We start from the raw sequence: 21,898 nt of genomic DNA on the forward strand, positions 1-21,898 counted from the left end.
AAAGAAAGAACATGCATAACACTGCTATAAGCTTATTACTTGAATTGAAATATTGCTTTCTATGTATCTGACTTTTCTTTCTTTTTTTTTTTTTTAAAAATAAGAGACTTTTTTTTTTTAATTTTTTATTTTTTATAAATATATATTTTTATCCCCAGGGGTACAGGTCTGTGAATCTGACTTTTCTTAAAGCAGAGGGGATAGGTAGTTTGATAGGTTAATCTGTTTATGGCAAAAAAAAATGTACAAATGTTAACTAACACAAAGCAAAACCATCTCATGTGTTCAGTTCAGATGTAAGTGAGATAAAGTCCAATGGAAATATTAAAATCTGCCAGAATTGAGAAAAAACAAGTAACTGAGAAGGTAGTTGAAACGGGAAGACCAGTATTGACATCTCGTAATTACACCAAGGTATGAACACACAACTACTGGAGTGAAGACTAAACATAAATGCTAAAGCAACTAAATGTTCATTTATTTTCAGTTTAAGATAAAAGTCTTACTAACAGGGACAGAATTCTTCAAGTGAGTCACAGGTATTTGATTATGAAAATGAAGCAAATGTATTTCTTGGAAATTTGAGAAAATGTTTATGAAGAAATCATTCAAAGTGTGGCTTAAAGTTGATTTTGAGGCTCCTACTTTAAATTGGGAAAATGCTATTAACTTGTGTTAAAATTTTACTAGATCTTAATGCTTAACTGAAATTATAATTTTTATAAACTCATATGTCACTGAATGTGCCTTTTTTTCCTAAATATTTGGGACCAAATTAATACTTATAACATCTTTTGAGATTATTGAATTTTGTAAATTAGAATATTCTAAAACAAACAACTTCTACAGGACACTTGGGTGGCTCAGTCAGTTAAGCATCTGCCTTCAGCTCAGCTCATGCTGGGCTCCCTGCTCAATGAGGAGTCTGCTTTACTCTCTGCCCTTCCTCATGCATGTGTGCTTGCTCTTCTCCTCTCTTTCTCTCTGTCTCTCTCTGAAAGAAATGAATAAAGTGTTGAAAGAAAGAAAGAAAGAAAGAAAGACAGACAAACTTCGGGACTTCTATTGCTGGCCAAAACTAGATTGACCAATCTGCCTGAAAAAACAAAAACACTAGATAAAACATACAGAACAATAATTTTCAAGAGATTTAAGACCAGTTTGAGAAACAAATATTTTCTTTCAGTGTTGCTCCACCAAAAGAAGAAATCTGAAGTTGAAGCTTCCAAGCTTCTTTTGGCTTTTCCCACTCACATCAAGTTCACCACCACCCACCCCGAAACACTAGAACTCTTCTGTGAGGGTTCCTCATATGATCTTCTAGCTTATAATACCCCCTCTTTCTTCTCTTTAATTTCTCTAGGCTTGTTGTTGGTAGTTCTTCCCTACACTTAATGTCTGCATTATCTCATCCCCAGAGCTGAAGAAGTTCATTCCTTTACTTAGTAATATTTGCATCACATTACCATCCCCTTCTTGTTCCCTCAGCATTGCACTTCACAGGGTTTTATCAGTCAAGAATAAACTCAGGCAACTAAAATTTTGCAATATTTTTCTTTCCCCTTGAATAGGGAATTTAAGTTTCCGGGGATTATTCTGGTAGTGAGGCATGATTATTAGTTCTGGCTGATTTTACTGGGGTGTATGTTTTCACATGTTTCTTTGATATCATCAAACATCTATTATGCCAACTACTCTGTCTCCTTGTGAGTGCTGAAAGTTCCACTTTGAGGTGATTTTTCACAGAGATAATTTCTTAGCTTCTCTTGGGAACATGGAAAAATGTTCATGTTCTTCCATGGGATCTAATAAAACCCTGTTAACTTGTCTGCCTCAGGACATTGTTCAGAAACATCTTGACAATGTTGATCATTTCTAAGCAAGACCAGCTAGAATTCTTAATGGGAATTGTGACAGAGATACAAAATAGAAGCTTGGCTACATTTCACAGTTGAAGTATATTTAACATTCACTCTCTAAGTTTCTTAATTCTGATAATTAACATAGTTATCTCCAGATTCACACAAAATTTTGACACATGATTTTGAACCTTATTAGTTTTGTCTGTGGATATATTACTTATGTTTTACTTTCTTTATCTCTAAAATGGGAAAAATTATAATGCTTTCTACAAGAAAATCTGCATAATTCCCTGCTTATCTCACATGTTCAATTTATTTTTTCGTTCCGAAAAAAAATTCCCTCCACCTAAAATCGTTAAGCAATTAGGTTTCCCTAATTCCCAAATTTCTAAGCTACATAGTTAAAATTAAGCTGTCATCAGATTAAAAAGTCAATAATTGCTACTAGAAAGTGTCATCACAGTATTTTATTTAATTATAACCATTTTAATTATTTTATTTAGTTATAACCATGTTGACTGTGCCTATATACAAAAAAAATGTTATTTTTCTTCTTTTTTTATTTATCACATTATTTTTCTGTCCTAGAGGAATTCAGGTTCTTTAGGGCTTTTTCTTTTTCTCCCTTAACATAAATGTTATTGCAGCTAATGTTGGATATATATTTTTAATGTTTTATTTGATCATCTACAACCATTTTCTTTAAAACTTGGTTACCTTAATTGGAATATGTAATCACTTGAAACCACCTGTAAACTCCATGAAAAAATTGAAGGTTACAGGGATTAAGTAAATTGTTGAAGGTCAAATTTCTACTAAATGTTCAAGTTGGGACCTTTAGACTCAGTTCTGTCTTCTTCCAAACCCATATTATTAAACATAATTTAAATATTAAATAGCATGAGAATAAGTAGCTTATAGTGACTTACCACACAACATTTAATGGTGAAATGGCATAACAAATGTTAAAGCATTTATAGCAAGATGTCAACCACGATTTCATTTTTCCATACTTTTCAAATAAAGTTTGGTAGTTTATAAATATGGTTCACCTTTAAACTAGAAGATATTCAAGATGTAGTATCTGTATTAAAAATCTTACAACCTTCTGTTAGTTTAGACAAATTAAGGGGTTTGTGAGGAGGATTAAGTATGATGATGTGAAAACAGTCTCATGTTTCTGAATTGAATTTTTACTGTTACTATATACTTTAACGTTCCAATCCATTTATGCAGTCAATTGTTACACATCTTACCACCATGTAGTACAGAAAAGAAATGTCCAGTTGGATTGGCCAGCAAGAACAGCTAATACATGAAAATCATGAACTACCCTTGAGAAATATTTTGGAGTTCTTTTCATGAGAGTCTTACCTTGTCTTCTAGACTAGATATGTCTGCCATAGGGATGGTGAAATGATTACCTAGGACACAGTTCTCATTTTAGACTCTAAAATTTATTATATGAGAGGCACCATGATGGGAGACTCAAGTGATTTATAAAAATTCTAAATAATGTAAAAAATGTATTTGTAGTTCAGAGTGATAAAGTTTGAAAGAAACTGATAACAGAGAAGCAAAGCTTAATCTTTTCTCTAGATACCTTGATTTATCATTAGAACCAGGTTATGTCAGGTAAAAAAATGATTCATAAACAAACTATTGGTTTTGGTTTTCAGTACCACTTATAAGGAATTTGGAAATCTCCACTCTATCCTAACAAGTAAAAACCCCAAATGACTGAAACATCAACAAATGTTCTTGGCTCCCTAAGAGAGAGGAGGACATAGAGTAAACTTCTGCATCCAAGACTGGAGATGAAAACAGTCATGGTTAAGTGGAGCAGAGACTCAGAAACAGGAACAGCTGTGGGAATCAGTGCCCAAGTTGGAAAACCTGAACTGGAATTGATGAACTGCCAGAAGCTCAGCATAACAATTCCAGGGGAAGTCAGTCATTTAGGGCCACCATGATATTGTGATATTTACGTCCAGGAAATGGGCCAGGTTCACACAGTGAATATCAGAGAAAAAATCCCTTCAATGTTTCTGGCAGAGGAAGAGGAAAAAGAACTATTTTCAAATATGTTAGAACACTTTTTTTTTTTTTTTTTTTTAACAAGGCTTACCCTTGGGGGAGGCAAGTTGACTAGAGCCTACCTAGCCTGCAGGGGTGTCCTCTGAGCCTAATTGACCTGGGGATGGGAAATATTCAACTCCAGCCCAAATTGCTAATTTGTTCCAACTAATGAGGGGAGAAAAAAACCTGAGAATTGTGAAGATCATAGTCCAGAGGTCTATGCTCACTGAATTAAGACCTAATAGGTCTATAGAATGCTTCCCCTCCATCCACACCTTACTACCACATTACTAAAGGCTTGTTTACAGCAGTTTCCTTTACTTGGTACAACATATCCAACTCTCAAGAAAAAATTAAAAGCCGTACTAAAAGGAGAAGAAAAAAAAACAATTTGAAATTTGAAGAGACAGAGCAAGCATCAGAAGCAGACATGACAGGAACATTGGAATTATCTGACAAGGAATTTAAAGCAACTATGATTAGTATGCCAAGGGCTCTAATGGATAAAGTAGACAGCAGGCAAGATCAGATCAGCAACATAAGCAGAGAGATAGAGATCCTAAGAAAGAACCAAGAAAACTAAAATGCTAGAGATTAAAAAAAAAAAAAATACACTAACAGAAATTAAGAATGCCTTTGGTAAGTCTAAGTAGGTGATTTAAAAATTTAAAGCAAATTTACTTCTCCTTATGCATCTAAGTTGAATAAAGAGTTTATTTCTAATTAAGCAAGGTAAATAATGTTAGAAAGCATACAACCTCGTCATGCCTTCTATAATCAGCCATTCTGCAATTGTCGGTAGGTGGCAGAGCCTTCCCCTGGTCTGCTATCTTGTTGTACATACAGAAATGAACTGTCTGAATTGTAGCACCAATATCTGCATCAGGTTTCTGCTCCCAATGGTGGACAATTGTATATTTTGTAGTGCAGAGTAACTAAACTTCCTAGGGTGATTTCATGATCTAGCTCCCTGGAAAACCATATCTCGTGAAGTAGGATAGATTATTTCCCAATCACAAGAGGACTGTTGCTATTTTTCAGGCTTTAATTATAGGGAAGCTTGGAAAATAAACTTTTAGATTATTATGTAATCTATGCTTTCTCTCTATTTTTGTTCAGATCTTCCACAGCTTCTCCAAAAAGAAGCAGCATATTCTCTTCACTTTATGTATTCCATGCTAAGTAGAGTGTAAGGGAAACAGTTGTACTAATGGGACCTGAGAGTAAAGGTTTTGTCCGCACTTGGGCCAGAGCTGTTAAAATAACAAAAAGAAAAATAGGAATCACAACTACTATATTGAATTCATAATGAATTTGATTTCTAATGGGATATTAGTTCTGTTTTTTTTTTTAAGTCTACAAAGACAAACAATATTTATAAAATATGGAAACCCAGGGGCGCCTGGGTGGCTCAGTGGGTTAAGCCTCTGCATTTGGCTCTGGTCATTCAGGGTCCTGGGATTAAGCCCCACATCAGGAATCTCTGCTCAGCAGGGAATCTGCTTACCCCTCTCTCTCTCTGCCTGCCTTTCTGCCTACTTGTGATCTTTATCAAATCAATCAATAAATAAACCTTTAAAAAAATATGGAAACCCAGTCATGAAACATTGACATGGAGTCTTTACTTTATGATATCATCCAACTCACCAATGGTGTTGTTTTGAAACTGAAGACTGTACTTACTTTAATAGTTATTTATGTATATTTCCACTTATAATCCAATTACATTTCAATTAAGCAAACTTAATATTTCTTCCCACTTCTTCCCAAATTTCATCTCTTTTGCCACAAAATAGTTACATTGACTTAAACCCAAAGTTACAGGAAGAGCTTATATTTTTACCATAAAACTAGAACAATCAACTGTGCCTCTAGGTTGCTTGAGGCAGATGTCATTCTGACCAACTTGAAAGAGATAATGACCTTCTGGGACCTTGACATTAGTCATACAACCTCAATGAAATATGCCTTTTTGGAAACTCTGTATTTGTCCAATATTGGAAAGTAACCTTCTTGTAAGAAAGTTAAAGCCCAGATCCCCAAATGACTTGGCCTCCTCACTTCTGTGAAGTAGTAGAGTGCAAAGTGGGGGCAGATAAAATGCTACCTTTGTTGTTTATAAAATTCTCTGAAGTTTGAAAAACACTTCTTTAGCCCCAAAGGAATTTTTTAAAAACCAGAAAGAGGCTAGCTGAAAATATTCACTAACTTTTGGGGAGAATTCATGAAAAAAAGAATTAATATATTAAAACATGGCTAGAGTTATAGTAACAGACTGAAATTTTTCCTTTGCAAAACTAAAATTGGAATTATTTTCATTGAAATTTTTTACATTTTCCTTTATTAGAGATGTAGAAGGGAAATTTGTGCTATAATTTTTAATATGAGATGATTATGATTAAACATGTTAGTGAAAGTAGTTTCTCTGTTATTTTTCCTTTTAGGACGTGGTCATAGTTAAAAATGTTTTCTCTTTGTAAATAGTTAGTACTTAGTTTGTGTAAACTAGTTCAAAAATGAATTCATTATTCTCGCTAGAAACCCTGCATGTTAATCTCTAGCCAAACATGCAATCTAACTATTTTAACTCAAAATATTCCTTTTACCTGGAATATTTTTCCATCAGCTATATGTCTTTAACAATAATTGCTGTCATTCAATGACAAACTTTTCACTAAGAATCCTTTGATTCATCATTCCACAGGAAAATAATTTCTTCTCCTGAAAACATGTCTCTAATTTTATACGTGGTACTTCTTTACAACATTTTTATTTACACATTTTATTTTGCTAATTATTTAAAGGCAATATAATACTTATGTTTGCATTATCTACATTAGCTATCAGAAAAAAACAATGGTATAAAGGAATAAATTCTTTTCTTCATTCAAATTCTTCTTGCTTATTATGTATCATTAAGGAAATTATTTAATCTCTCTGAATTTCACCTGTCTTATTAATAAGTTGGTGATAGTAATGCCTGTCTCAAAGCATGTCTTTGATGATTAAATATAATAGCATACCTGTCACATAAAAGTCAGTTTTTGAATATTTATTCCTTCCCCATATTTGTTACATATTTATTGAATAAATAGTTGATACAATTATTACAAATGTATCACATAGCACTGGTTTTTGAGATGGTAGTGAGTTTGTTATGGAGAAAGATACTTGGAATTTCTAGGATTTACCAAAAGTTTGGGACAGCAAGATAATTTTTAATATAAATTAGAGATTACAGTATGAGGATGGCAGTCAGTTGTTTTCTATCTTATCTGAAAATAAGATGACAATACGGATTATTTAATTTCTTTAATGTTACTAAAGATGAAAATTAAGTTCACATAATTTTAAAATAAATCATACAATTAAAAACTTTAGGCAGGTCAGTTTTGTTTTGTTTTGTTTTTTCGTATAAATCCTTTCACAGTATCAATGGGGTTTGTCAGTCAAATTTCTCCCACTCTCCTACTGAATGTGTTGATGTTTCATGCAAGCAAATCTATTAAGATTATTTTCTGGGAATCTCAATTTTAAACAAGAAAAAGTTCCATTTACTCTTTTTCACAGAAGGACTCAGAAAATTGTGTCCACTATGTCTATAAAGTTCCAGTTCCTTTTCTGGATCATTTCCTTCCCATAATATTTCTTTGATTTTGAGAATCACCCCATATTATTTTTTGTTATTTTACTTTAACTTGATTTTATGCTGGTTCTTGTGATCAAAGAATGCTAAGCAAGTAATAATATGACATTACAATCAATTATCAACAACCTTAAAAAGCAATGGGCAATTTCCATTTTTATTTCCACTAGATTATCTTCTTGGCAGTTAATAAATGGGTTCAGTCCTGAAAAGTTAGCCTTCTTAATTGTCACCCACCCATAATACAATCATGTATAGTTTTTACTTCTGCTTGTGTTGAAAACCATATTTAAGATAGTTTTAAATGTACTGCCTTAACAAGATACGTCTACCCCAAAAGTCCAAAATTATAAATTATTTTAAAAATTAGTCAGTTGCAAACTAACAATGTGTTGTCCTATATAATATTTTTTACTTATGAAATCAATTATTCTCTCAAATTTGACTACGATTTGTAATTCTAACGGGTGGTATATGAGCTAATAAAATCCTTTTAACCTGTTAACTGAGATGTGAATTATATTTACCTTACAAACTAGCACACTAGCCAGAATATACAAAATGTTCTATCTTCTAAGGCAAGTATTAGCAAACTTTTGTTGTGAAGGGCCAAATACTTCAGGCTATCTAAATAGTTTTAATAAATATTAAATATTTTCAGTTTGGGAGCCAGCAATTTCTGTTGCAACTACCTACTCGGTTTTGCCAAAATCTGTCATGGCTGTGATTCAGTGACACTTCATTTATAAAAGGCTAAAGGCCCAATTTGGTGCCAGCCTCTTTTGGAAAACTTTCTCTGCACTGATTATCTTTGACTTGATAATGATTGAGCCAACATAGTTTTCTCATTGTTAAAACACCATGGAAATAGTAATCATTTCAAAAGTTTTACAGAGTAGCAAATATTTAGATTTAAATAATATAATTCTGGTGAAAATACCAAAAACTGATATTTTTGTGTTTTCAGTGTATCCTATCAGGAGCCACAGTACATTGATTTGCACAGTATTGTTGATTTAGCTTTGATCATTTGCTTAAGAATATGTCCATGAGATTCTTCCACTCTAAAGGCAAGTATTTCTACTTTATGAATTAAAAAAACAATTTGGTAAGAGTCAGTTGAGACTATATACATATTGTGCATCTAATTAAATTTTTGCACATTAATTTAAAAATCAAATTTAAAATCATCCCATAATTTGTCTATACTGCCATTATATTGTGAGAACTTTAACTTTTGACTGTTTACTGATTTATGTATCTGTGCATTTATTTATATTCAAATGGGCTTATTATTTCTTATTCAATGGGTTATAATTAATTACTGTCACTATTTTTTTCCGCTCTCAAAGTGTTCCAGATTTTGCTGATAAGAACCACTTCACTTAAGTTGTTGAACTGACTGGCCTAAAGCTTTTCATAATAATCCTTTATCACTGAAATTATACCTACTTGCAAGCCAGTAAATTAGGCTGATGTGGGCACAAGTCCCCTGGAGAAGAGACAAAGGCAGTTTATTACTACAAAGGAGTAAAAATAGGGGTGCCTGGATGGCTCAGTCAGTGGAGTGTCTGCCTTTGGCTCAGGTCAGGATCCCCATGATCCCAGAGGGAGTCCCAGATCCAGCCCCAGATAGTCTCCCTGCTCAGCAGGGAGTCTGCTTCTTCCTCTGTCCCTCCCTCTGCTCCTGTTCTCTCTCTTACTCTCTCTCTCTCTCAAATAAATAAATAAAATCTCTCTTAAAAAAAAAAAGTAAAGGGGCACCTGGGTGGCTCATTGGGTTGAGCCTCTGCCTTCGGCTCAGGTCATGATCTCAGAGTTCTGGGATTGAGCCCCATATCGGGCTCTCTGCTCAGCAGGGAGCCTGCTTCCCCCTCTTTCTCTGTCTACCTGTGATCTCTCTCTCTCCCTCTCTGTCACATAAATAGATAAAATATTAAAAAAAAAAAAAAAGTAAAAATGTAAAGTGCTCAGAGAAATATCTGGGATCAGTTTCCTATTCCCCAATCCTCAGAGGATGATGAAATAAGGGCCAGAGCAGGGCCAGAGGTAACCAGCACATGTGTGGGTTCACCAGAAGAGAGAAATGCCAAGATGTAGAATCTCTGCGTTTCTGCGGAGCTTCCAGCAGGTCTTCTTGTCCTCCTCTCCAGAGAAACAGTTTACACATGATCCTGAATATGAGCAAGTGTCTCCGGGCAGGAAGAAAGGGCTTTCTTTTTACTATCCCAGGGTGTCTTTAAGGAGGTACATCTCTGAATATCTTTGGAGGACCCACTATTTCTAACGTGCAGGACTGTTTGCTATTGAAACGAGGCCTTTGCCCAGAAGATCAAGAATGTGCAAGAAAACAAGAAATCTATAATTGTCTCCCAAAAGTTATCATAGTAAAGTCCATAGGATTTGTAGTAAGGAACTCTTTTACATTTCTCGTATTGATAGGAGTATTTTCTCTCTCTTTTCCTTTATAATTTTTTCTAGGATTTCCTTATATTTATTAAGTTCATAAAAGCTACAGAATCAGTACTTTCGGTATTTTCAACCCCCATGGCTTGTCTGTTTTCTATCTCAGTGCTTTCTACCCTTATTTGTATTAATTTCTTCCTTCTACTTACTTTGATAATAATTATAATTTGCTCATACAATTTTTTAGGTCTTTAAGGTGCAAACATAGTTACTTTAAACTTTTCATTTATTCTAAAATAAACATTTAGAGCTATAAATATCAATCAAGCACTGGCTTAATTGCATCTCACAAATTTTCATGTGTTATATTTTCATTACCATATGTTTCAAACTGGTTTCACTTTTACTATTTGATTTCCTCTGGGATCCATGAATTATTTTAAAGTGTGCTACCTAATTTCCAAATATTTGTAAACTTCTAAGATATATTATTGATTTGTGATTTGTGGGTCCCCCCCCCCAGAGAATATGTTCTGTAAGATTTAAATTCTGGAAAAATTAATGTAATTTATTTTATAGGTAACATGTAGCATATTATAGTAAATGTTTCATGAACACTTGAAAAAATTCATTCTTCAATAATGAGTATTGTTCTATAAATGTAAATTCAGTCATTACTGTTCAGATATCTATATGCTGATTTTTTTGGATAGATAATTTAATTACATTTTGGTAAAGAATTGTTAGTATTTTTAATGCTGTAGGTTGGTTTATTTCTTAAGTTTTCATGTTTTGCTTCATTGTTTTTATTAGATGTGTGTACATTTAGAATTATTTTATCTTCCTGATAAGTTCCCAGCTTTATAATTAAGAAATAGCTCCCACCCTTATCTCAGGTAATACCTGTCCTTGAATTCTAGTATTTTCTGACTTTAATATAATCAAATTATTCTCAGTGTTTTCATGGTATTTTGTCATTTTATCATTAGCCTTTAATCTATTAGTATTTACTTATTTACATTTCCTTTCATGGAGAAAGAGTCTAAGTATTTCTTGATTTTTTTTTTTTTTAATCTAGAATGGCAATTCCTGGAGAGGTGACATAATTCATTTACATTCAAATAAACTTTCAATATGGTTAAATTTTTATAATACCATTTTTGTTATTTTTTCCCAGTTGTTTTCCAATCTGTTTCTTCATTTCAACTTAATTTTCCAACTGGCTTTTGGATCTTCCTCTTTAGGTTAAAATATGTACATATAATGTACCAAAGTCTGATTGGAGTTATTTTATGAAATGTTTATGAAAGCCTAAGTATTTTGGAAAAATACAGTTCCATTTACAACCTTCTATTATTTGCTAGTTTTTTTTAGATTTAAATAATCATACATCATTAAAAATTTTCTATTCTTGATGTAACAAATTGCGATAAACTTAATTTGGGGTCTTGAAAAAACCCACAAATTTATCATTTTGTGGTTCTATAGGTTAGATATTTGACATGGGTCTAAATAGACTAAAATTAAGGTGTTGATAGAGCTGTGTTACTTTTGGCGGGGTCTCTAGGGAAGAATCCCTTGCCTTGTCTTTCACAACTCTCAGAGGCTGCCCACATTCTTTGGCTCCTGGTTCCCTTCCTCTCTTTTCAAAGCCACTGACTTTGCATCTCTCTGTGAATTCCCTCCAATTTTAAGAACCCATATGATTAAATTGGGCACATTTGATAATCCAGGACAATCCTCCCATCTCCAGTTCCTTAACACAGTTACATCTGCAATGTTATTTTGTGATGTAAGGCAACAAATCTACAGATACCTGGTATTAAGACAGGAGCTTAATGGAAGATTATTCTTTTTATTTTTTTTTTAAAGATTTTATTTATTTATTTATTTTATTTATTTTTTATTTTATTTTATTTTTTTTAATTTATTTTTTATTTTCAGCATAACAGTATTCATTATTTTTCACCACACCCAGTGCTCCATGCAATTCGTGCCCTTTATAATACCCACCACCTAGTACCCCAACCTCCCACCCCCCACCCCTTCAAAACCCTCAGATTGTTTTTCAGAGTCCATAGTCTCTCATGGTTCACCTCCCCTTTCAATTTCCCCCAACTCCCTTCTCCTCTCTAACTCCCCATGTCCTCCATGCTATTTGTTATGCTCCACAAATAAGTGAAACCATATGATAATTGACTCTCTCTAATGGAAGATTATTCTTAACGGGAGGTTATAATGGGAGATTATTATTCTGCTTTCCATAAAAGGAAAAAGTAAGTTAGGAAAGCTATACAGACATAGAGAAAATGGTTATCACAAAATTTGTATTGGTGAATAAGGAGAAGTTTTCCTAGAATATGGTATCCTTTGGGTCACCAAGGAAAATGTACCATTTCTTGATTTAGGAGGTTATTTTATTGCTGTTTATTTTATAAAATGTTGTGAAACTTTACCATATATATTTTACATATTTTTATATTTAAAATAATAAATAATATAATAAATGCGGTTACACATTGAGACAAGGAAGCTTTGAGTCTTTCCTGTTAACGCCATGGTAAAACGGGGACAACCCAAACTATGTTTTTGACCGTGAATAGAGAAAGATGGAAAGGATCAGTGAGACACTTAAAGTATAAATAGAAAATTTTAATAGTTGGTAGACTTTGGAATTTTCTTATTTTTCCCTCTATCTTCTCATAGATTTATTTTATACTTCTTTTTGGTCATTGACACAATCATCAATTATATAATCTTTTTTTAAAGATTTTATTTATTTGACAGAGAGAAACAGATCCCAAGTAGGCAGAGAGAGAGAGGGGGGAAGCAGGCTCCTCACTGAACAGAGAGCCCAACACAGGGCTCCATCCCAGGACCCTGGGATCATGACCTGAGCCGAAGGCAGAAGCTTAACCCACTGAGCCACCCAGGTGCCCCCCTCAATTATATAATCTTTTTAAGAACCATGAGAGGATGAAGCATTGAGCAAGAGTCAGTGTGTCTGAATTTTCTAACTTTCTTGAACATATATATTCTATAAGATATTCCTTTGGTATAATACCTTAATTGTGTTAGACAATGATTCTTATTATATTCCTTTTTATAAATATCACCTTCTTAAGTATTTGACTATGGTAGTCAAATGATGCAAAAATCTCTGATGCCAAATTAAACCTGATTCAGTTTAAAGTACTTCAAAATAAACATACTTTTTTTTTCTAATATTTTATTAATTTACTTGACAGACAGAGATCATAAGTAGGCAGAGAGGCAGGCAGAGAGAGAAAGAGGAAAGCAGGCTCCCTGCTGAGCAGAGAGCCTGATGTGGGGTTCAATCCCAGGACCCTGGGATTATGACCTGAGCTGAAGGCAGAGGCTTTTGCCCACTGAGCCACCCAGGTGCCCCCAAACACACATTCTTGACCATCAATTTCAAATATCATAATATTTTTTTTAAGATTTTATTTATTTATTTGACAGGCAGATATCACAAGTAGACACAGAGGGAGGCAGAGAAAGAGGGGAGGGAGGTAGGCTCCCTGCTGAGCAGAGAGCCCGGATGCAGGGCTCAATCCCAGGACCCTGAGATCATGACCTGAGCTAAAGGCAAAGGTTTAACCCAATGATCCACCTAGGGGCCGCTTAAATATCATAAATTTAAACAATTTAACATATTTTAGCTAATCATGCACCTATTTTCTAAAAGCAATAACCTTTTTTTCTATTAATAGAAGATTTCTGCATTTTTGTTAATCTTATTTAGTTACCTTTTATAATTGAATAAGTTTTTCTGTAGTTCAATTTTTTAAAAAGCCTAAATGTTAACAATGTTTTTTGTCTTATTAATGTCCCCAAGTCTGCAGTACAATAAAAGAGAACTATCATGTTTGATTAGAAGACAGGTGGACAACAGTAGAAAAAGTAATATTGAACAGGGAGTCATTCTAATGATCCTAATGTTTGCCAAGTTTCATATACATAGGCAAATATGAGACTTAAACTTTCTGTTCCATAATGCTAAATCATAAAATCTGGTAATATATTGCTATATGCCAAGATTTGTTGTGATACCAGGTGAAGAAAAAATGTCTATTGAAGCAGATAAGTTGCACAGAAGGATAAAATAACCCAGTCATGACTAGTAGTGAATTGTAATTGTGAATTGTAAATGGGAAAATTATTTTTTAAAGAATAGGAATTTTTTTTCTTTCAGAAAATATGACATACATATTTATTTAATAGTTAAGTATTCTCAAATATTTACATAAGTCTTTAATCAATAATACTCATTTTAAAACCAATTGAATCAGTTTACACTCGGTTAAATCCATTTTGATATGAATTATTTGCATTTTCTTATGAACTATGTTGGTTAACTATAAAAAGAAGTTTGAGTTCTCCTGTTAACTATCAGAAAAATTTTTAGCTCTTTTGAGACTTCCAGTGTTCAGTAGGCTTAGTAGAAACTAGAATGGCAAGGATTTTTCATTGTAACGCAAACTCCTCTCATTGCTATAGCCCAAATGTCTAGAAACAGCCACTTGCAAATATTTGCTCAGGGAAGGGAAAGGAAAGAAAGACAAAAAAGAGAAGGGAAAGGGGAGAGAGAAGAAAGGAAGCAGAAGGAATCCTCATAAAGAGAGTGATAAATAATAAGCAAAGATGATTATAAATGCAAGAAAAGGGAATGGTGGCCCACATTTGATACAATGCATCTGTTGTTTCTGAACTAATTTTAAACCAGGTGTCTAACATAAATCAGATGCCTGCAGGTTACATGAATATATGATCAGTCTAGGCTTAATAAACCAGTGAGTGGGGCTGCCTATAGCAAATAGGGAATGGCTTGCTCTTTCTTTTTTAAAAAATGGTGTGTGAATAAAATAGCCCTTTGGACTTAATTGGGCCCTACAACAAACACTTTACCACTCCTTTGAGAAGGAAAGGACTTTTAAAATTGTTATCTTCACTGTGCTTTGGAAATATTTCATCATCAGTAAGAGAGAGGAAGAAAGGAAATTTCTTCACACTTGAGGCTAGTAGTCTGTGATACCAAATAACTGAAACTATCATCTACTTTGTTTGATTGAGAGATTTGAAATTGTCCAAATAGGGGAGTGACCATCTTTCTCTCCAGGGCTCTAGTAACACAAGAGAGTTTACATTCCTGTATCTTTTGATGAACAGAACTTCTTAATTTTAATCCTAAATTATTGTGTTCCTGGAATTGATTTTATTATGTGTCCTGAATAAGGGGGAGGGGACACGTTTTCCTAGAAGAATACCCACTTGTCCTGGTATCATTTATTTACAAGTATGATGTCAGTGATATTTTGATGAGATTGCATTGAATGTCTAGATTGCTGTGGGTAGCATAGACATTTTAACAATATTTGTTCTTCCAATCCATGAGCATAGAATATTTTTCCATTTCTTTATGTCTTCATCAATTTCTTTCATAAGTATTCTAAGGTTTTTAGAGTACAGATCCTTACCTCTTTGGTTAGTTTTATTCCTAGGTATCTTATGGGTTTTGGTGAATTATAAATGCACCTCTTCTCATTGTTAGTGTATAGGAATGTAACTGATTATTGTATCCATATGATTTCACAATGGAATATCTCTTGTAATCAAATGATCACTATATGTAAATCAATTTTGGAAGTTTTGTTATTTGAATATTTGTTCAGAGTTTAAAATTCAATCCCCTTTTCCTGGAATTTTATATAGGGAAATTTTTTTCTTATGATCCAATGTTTCAAAGTTATGAGACTATTCATTTTCATGTTTTTCTTTGAGGTAGTTTTAGTTAAGAAATACTCTTCTTAGGAAATATTCATTTCATCTAAGCTTCCTCCCTGCAGACACAAAATTGTAAGGAAATATGATACTCCATTAAATTTTAATCTTTTAATATATATTGTAGCTTTTTTTTTTAATCCAGAATATGGCCCATCTTGTTGAATATTTCAGGTATACTTAACTATGTGTATTTTGCAGTTGTTGGGTAAAGACTTCTCATATGTCAGTTAGGTTGCTTTTGTTCATAATGTTATTTATATCTTCCAGATATTTTTTCTGAAATTTTTTTTAGTCTTTTTGGAATCACTGAGAGCAATTATAATATATATCTCCAACAGTGATTCTGGATTTGTCTAATTCTCACTTGAGTTTTTTTCAGCTTCTACTTCATGTACTTTGAGGAAGTGTTATTAGGCATGTATACACTTACAATGTTATTATCTTATCTTCCTGACATATTTACTCTATTAAATTTTGTTCTTCTTCTCTAGTTATACTTCATGTTTTGAAGTCTGCTTTATCTGTTATAATGTGCCCCGTTTTTCCTATATTTGCTGTTAATGATATATGTTTAGCCCTTCACTTTGAACTTCTTTTATGCCTTTGAATAAATGTATTATCTCTTACAGATAGTGCATAGTTCATTCTTGTTTGTTTGTTTGTTTTTAAGATTTTATTTATTTGAGAGGGAGAGAGAGAAAGAGAGCATGAGCAGGAGCCCTGGGGAAGGGGGCAGAAGGAGATGGAGAGGCAGACTCTCTGCTGTGCAGGAAGCCAGATTCCCAAACCTGGGCTCAATCCCAGGACCTTGGGATCATGACCTGAGCTGAAGGCAGACACTTAACCAATGAGCCACCCAAGTGCCCCTCTTTGGGTACCTTGTGTTGTTCCTGTTTGTTTGTTTGTTTGTTTGTTTTCCAGTCTGACAATGTGTTCATTTTGATTAGAATGTTTAATTCATTTTTATTTCACATAGTTATCAAAAGTGCTGCATTTAGGTTTGCCACTCGGCTCACTGTGTTTAGAGGTCTCATCTGTTATTTGTTACCATGATCTTCTTTTTCTAACTTCTTTATTCATAGCTTTTTTTCTTTTTTCCCCCCTTTTTAAGATTTTATTTATTTATTTGACAGAGAGAGCGACAGCAAAAGAGGGAACACAAGCAGGGGGAGTGGGACAGAGAGAAGCAGGCTTCCCACTAAGCAAGGAGCCTGAGGAGGAGGAGGAGGACGACGACGATGATGACGATGGACTCAGGGCTTGGTTCCAGGAGAGCCAGTAGTAGCTTTTTCTTTCTTTCTTTCTTTTTTCTTAGTATTCCATTTTAATTCCTCTGTTCACTTTTTAAGCTACATGTATTTGCATTTTTTAGCTGTTAGTAGGGTTTTACACTATAAATTTTTAAATAGTGATAATCAAATTAAAGTTAATCTTCAGTTACCTGAGGTAAACTATGGAATAGTTGCAAGAATTTACTTCCATTTCCACTCCTTCTTTCCTGCTTTATGTAATACATTTCAACTCTGTACACATGTGAACTCAACAACACAGTCATATGTATTTCGGAATAAATTAAGAGGACTTCTGTGTGTGTAGTTTCTTCAGATACAGAATTCTTGATTCGTGGTATTTTTGGGCTTTTTTCCCCCTTAAGCATTTTTAATATGACACTCCAGTGTCTCAGGATTCCTTTGTTTCAGTGAAAAATTAATCATTAATCACAATGTTCTTCCCTCCAAATAAAGTTTATCTCTTGTTGACTCATTTTAAGTTTTCTTTCTCTTTGGCTTTCAGCATTTTGATAATGATGGGCCATCATGTTTAGATTGAAATCTCTGGGATCACTAAGTCAATGTTTTCCACAAAATTTGACAAGTTTCTGTCATTATTTTTTAAAATATTTTGCTTTTTTTCCTCTTTCTCCTTCTGGCACTACAATTATAGATATGTTGAACTTCTTGATATTCTTTCACAGGTATTTCAGTGTATATTGGTCTCCTTTTCCTGTCTCTGATATATACACTGGTCTATTTTTATGTTTAATAATTCCTCTGTCATCTTTAGTCTCCCATTGACCCCATATAGTAAATTTTTTCTTTAATTTATTGGACATTTAGCTCTGAAATTCCATATAAAATAAGTAAGTAACATAAAATTCAATTTTTTCCCCTTTCCACTTATATTGGAGTCTCTTCTCTATTCACTCATTAAGACCACTTAAGACCATTGTTATTTAATCTTTGGGTATAATTTTTTAAAGATTTTGTTTATTTATTTGAGACCAAGCAAGAGAGAAGGAGAGAGAGAGAAAGAGAGGAAGAAGAAGAAGTAGACTCCCCGCTGAGCAGAGAGCTCAATATGGGGCTCTTTTCCAGGATCCTGGGATCATGACCTGAGCCAAAGGCAGAGGCTTAACCAATGAGCCACCCAAGTGCCCCTCTTTGGGCATAATTTTAAAAATTATTTGAATGTAGTTTGGTAGCTCCTGTGAATTTTTCTTCATAATCCAAAGTTTGCTGTCATTTTGAGTCTGTTTTTGCTCAGCATATTTTTTCTTTTATTGTAAGGTATCACCTCCCTGTTTCTTTGCAAGCATTGGAACTTTTATTGGAGATTGAAAATTGCAAATAACATATTAGAGTAAATATAAATCTTATTACTAGTAATAATAATAATAGGAAATTATTACTTCTTTTTCTGGTAAACAGTAACTGTGCCTGGACTTAAAATATAGACTTTATCTACCATGCATTAGACTAGACAGCAGTGAGCATGGCTACCCAATACCTGTGCATTCCAGAGGCTGCTTTTACTGTTTCTTCCTAATTTGCGTCGCAATGTACTAGATATAGAGATTATACTTAAATTTTGAGGTCAGACTTCTCTGTTATTCTCTTGTTTCTAGGAATTGCTAGTAGTTTCTAGCTGCTCCATCAGTTTTAGCTTCTTTCCTCTGAATCTTCAAGTTTTGGGCCTTAGCTTTTTGCTGTTCCAGTTGCATACATATGCTTGGGGAATGACATCAATTAATAAGGCTACAAATGCACAAAACTCACTTGGCATAGTTTTACCCTATAAAAATAGATTGCTTTCTGGTACCTGTGTTTTTAAACTTGGGTCTCCATTGCATATGTGTTGGTTAGTGATCATCAAGAGATTTGAGCATTTTATGCCTGTACTATGGATCACGTACTGGTTATGTCACTTCAGGGTTACCCCCTCTTAAATAATCCACTCCTGAATTCTTTCTCTGCACTCTTTAGCCTGTAAGGCTGCAGAGTTTTTTGTTTTGTTTTGTTTGTTGTTGTTTTTTAAAGATTTTATTTATTTGACAAAGAGAGACCGCAAGAGAGAGGAAACACAAGCAGGAGAAAGGGGAGAGGGAGAAGCAGTCTTCCCACTGAGCAGAGAGCCCAATTCGGGGCTCAATTCCTGGAACCCTGGATCATGACCTGAGCTGAAGGCAGAGGCTTAACGACTGAGCCACCCAGGCTGCACTGTTTTTGTTTTTGTTTTTGTTTTTAAAGATTTTTATTTATTTATTTGACAGAGAGAAATCACAAGTAGATGGAGAGGCAGGCAGAGAGAGAGAGAGGGAAGCAGGCTCTCTGCTCAGCAGAGAGCCCGATGCGGGACTCGATCCCAGGACTCTGAGATCATGACCTGAGCTGAAGGCAGCGGCTTAACCCACTGAGCCACCCAGGCGCCCCAGGCTGCACTGTTTTAATGTGATTTTTTTTCTCTGCTGTCGCCCTAAGGTTGGAGAATACCTTCAAGGAAAAAGCCATGAATGTGAATTCTTACACTTTATTGTTGCAACTTTTCTTTTTAAGATTCATTTATTTATTTTAGAGAGAGATAGAAAACTTGTGGGAATGGGGGGGAGGGGCAAAGGGAAACAAGCAGACTCCCCACTTAGTGGGGAGCCGTGTACCAGGCTCAGTTGGTCCCAGAACCCTGAGAACTGGACCTGAGCTGAAATCAAGAGTCTGATTCTTAACCAACTGGGCTACCCAGGCACCCCTACTGCTGCAACTTTTCAAGAATAAAGTGTCCTCTGATGTCTGCTTTTTTGCCTACTTTCTTTTAAATATTTTTAAAATTCTGTATATTTTGTCCAAATGTTATAATTTTGTCCCAAAATTTTTTGCCTGGGTGTTTTTACTCATTCACTATTGCCACAAGGACTGAGTAATAATTTACTTTTTGGGCAGGCATGTTATGCTCAGAACTATTATATGGACTTGAGATAGGTCAGTGTATGAACCAGTCAGAGATAATTGCCCTAAGGATAATTGCCCTAATTAAGAGATAATTGCCCTAAGCCAAATTGTGTTTGAAGTTGGAATAATGTAAAGCATAAACATAATAGATAATGAAATTAACAATATTTTAGTAGTCCATAAGATCCCTGGCAGAGAATAATTCAGAGTAAGAAAGGATTTGGAATGTGGAAGTTCAGAGGGTATCAATTTTAAAGATCAAGTCATTGTGGGGCTTAATGACAATGTAACATTTGAGTAGATACTTGAGGAAAGTTCAAGGAATTAGTATAATGAATATCTGGGCAGGGAATAGTTAAGGCCAAAGAATGTGTCAGTGAAAAGATCATCAAGCATGGAATCTCTGAGGAAAAATAAGGAGGAAAAGAGTAGTGGGAAAAGGGTGAGCAAGGTAGAGAATAGTATCAGTAGAGAATGATATGAGGAAGTCACTGGGCATCAGAAATACAGAACTTTGAGACTCAATGAAAGGACAGGGATTTTAACTTTGGGTGAAATGGGAATCAGGGTTTATTGTTAAGAACAGAGTGTGGGAGCAAGTAGAACAGTTAGGAAGTTACTGCAATAATGTGAGAACAATTTTTTTTTTCAAGAGTTTATTTATTTATTTGAGAGAGAGAGCGAGAGAGCATGAACAGTGGGGAGGAGAAAAGGGAGAGGGAGAAGCAGGTTCCCCACCGAGCATGAAGCCCCACTGAACTCAGTCCCAGGATCTTGGGATCATGACCTGAGCCGAAGGCAGATGCTTAACCAACTGAGCAGCCCAGGCAAGATATTATTAAATTGGATTTTAATAGTGGCAGTAGAAATATGCAGAAGCAGTAGTAGTCTGAATATGCCTTTATGATTATACAACATCATGTCTTAATTGCAATTTCATTGTGTGTGTGTTTTTAGATTTGTATATGGCAAAAAGTTCTGACAGAGAGACAGAGAGAAATCAACACTTACATGTGTAGTCTCTAAGCAAATTCTGGTGATATTCCATTTATTTTATGAGGACTATAAATTCTTAGATATGAGCTTGCCCATCTTTTTTTCATAGTTCTCATTACAATCTATTATAGTTCCTTGTTTATTTGCCCACATTATCTAATAAACTAAAAGTTCCTGATGTTTTTTAAAGGTATCAAGAATATTAAAAAATAAATTATTGATTAAATGTCTCATTGTATGAATAATTGTTAAATAATGAACTCATAAAATGTACTTAAAATCGGTATCAAGTAAAATTAAGGTTTGTTAGAAATTTATTTGAAAGGATGACCTAAAAATATCTGCATGCGTCTAGTGATGTGTTGGATTTTTGGAAAATGATCAATTAAGATAAAAATAGAGAAGTCATTACACTTTTATGTGCCTACCTAACAGGGACATTATTAGACTACAATAGTAAGACAGCTCCCATGGAGTTGTAATCATAAATGTAAAGGGAAATTGAGCTATTTGAAAATTTCATAATTGAAAATAGTTGCAGATAATCCAACTGAATTTCATACCAAAAAAAATTGTGATTTCTCATTAAAAAGTTAGTGTCTGTGATATGGTAATGATTTGGAACAACAGGATTAAGATAAGGAGAATAGATTGCCTACTCCTGATTGTTAAAGTGCAGGTTCAGGTCCCCGCTCTGTCACTTAACAGCTATGTGACCAAAGACATGATGTAAAACTGTTGTGCATTAATTTTTTTATACTTAAAATGAGGATGTTAATAGTACACGCCTTGTAGATTCACTTTTAAAATTAAATGAGTTAAGCATTTAGAAAAATGCATGCCAAATGCTAAAACTGAAAATACATTTATAATGTGTCTGT

Source organism: Mustela nivalis, assembly GCF_964662115.1.
Source record: "Mustela nivalis genome assembly, chromosome: 15".
Classification (NCBI taxonomy): domain Eukaryota; kingdom Metazoa; phylum Chordata; class Mammalia; order Carnivora; family Mustelidae; genus Mustela; species Mustela nivalis.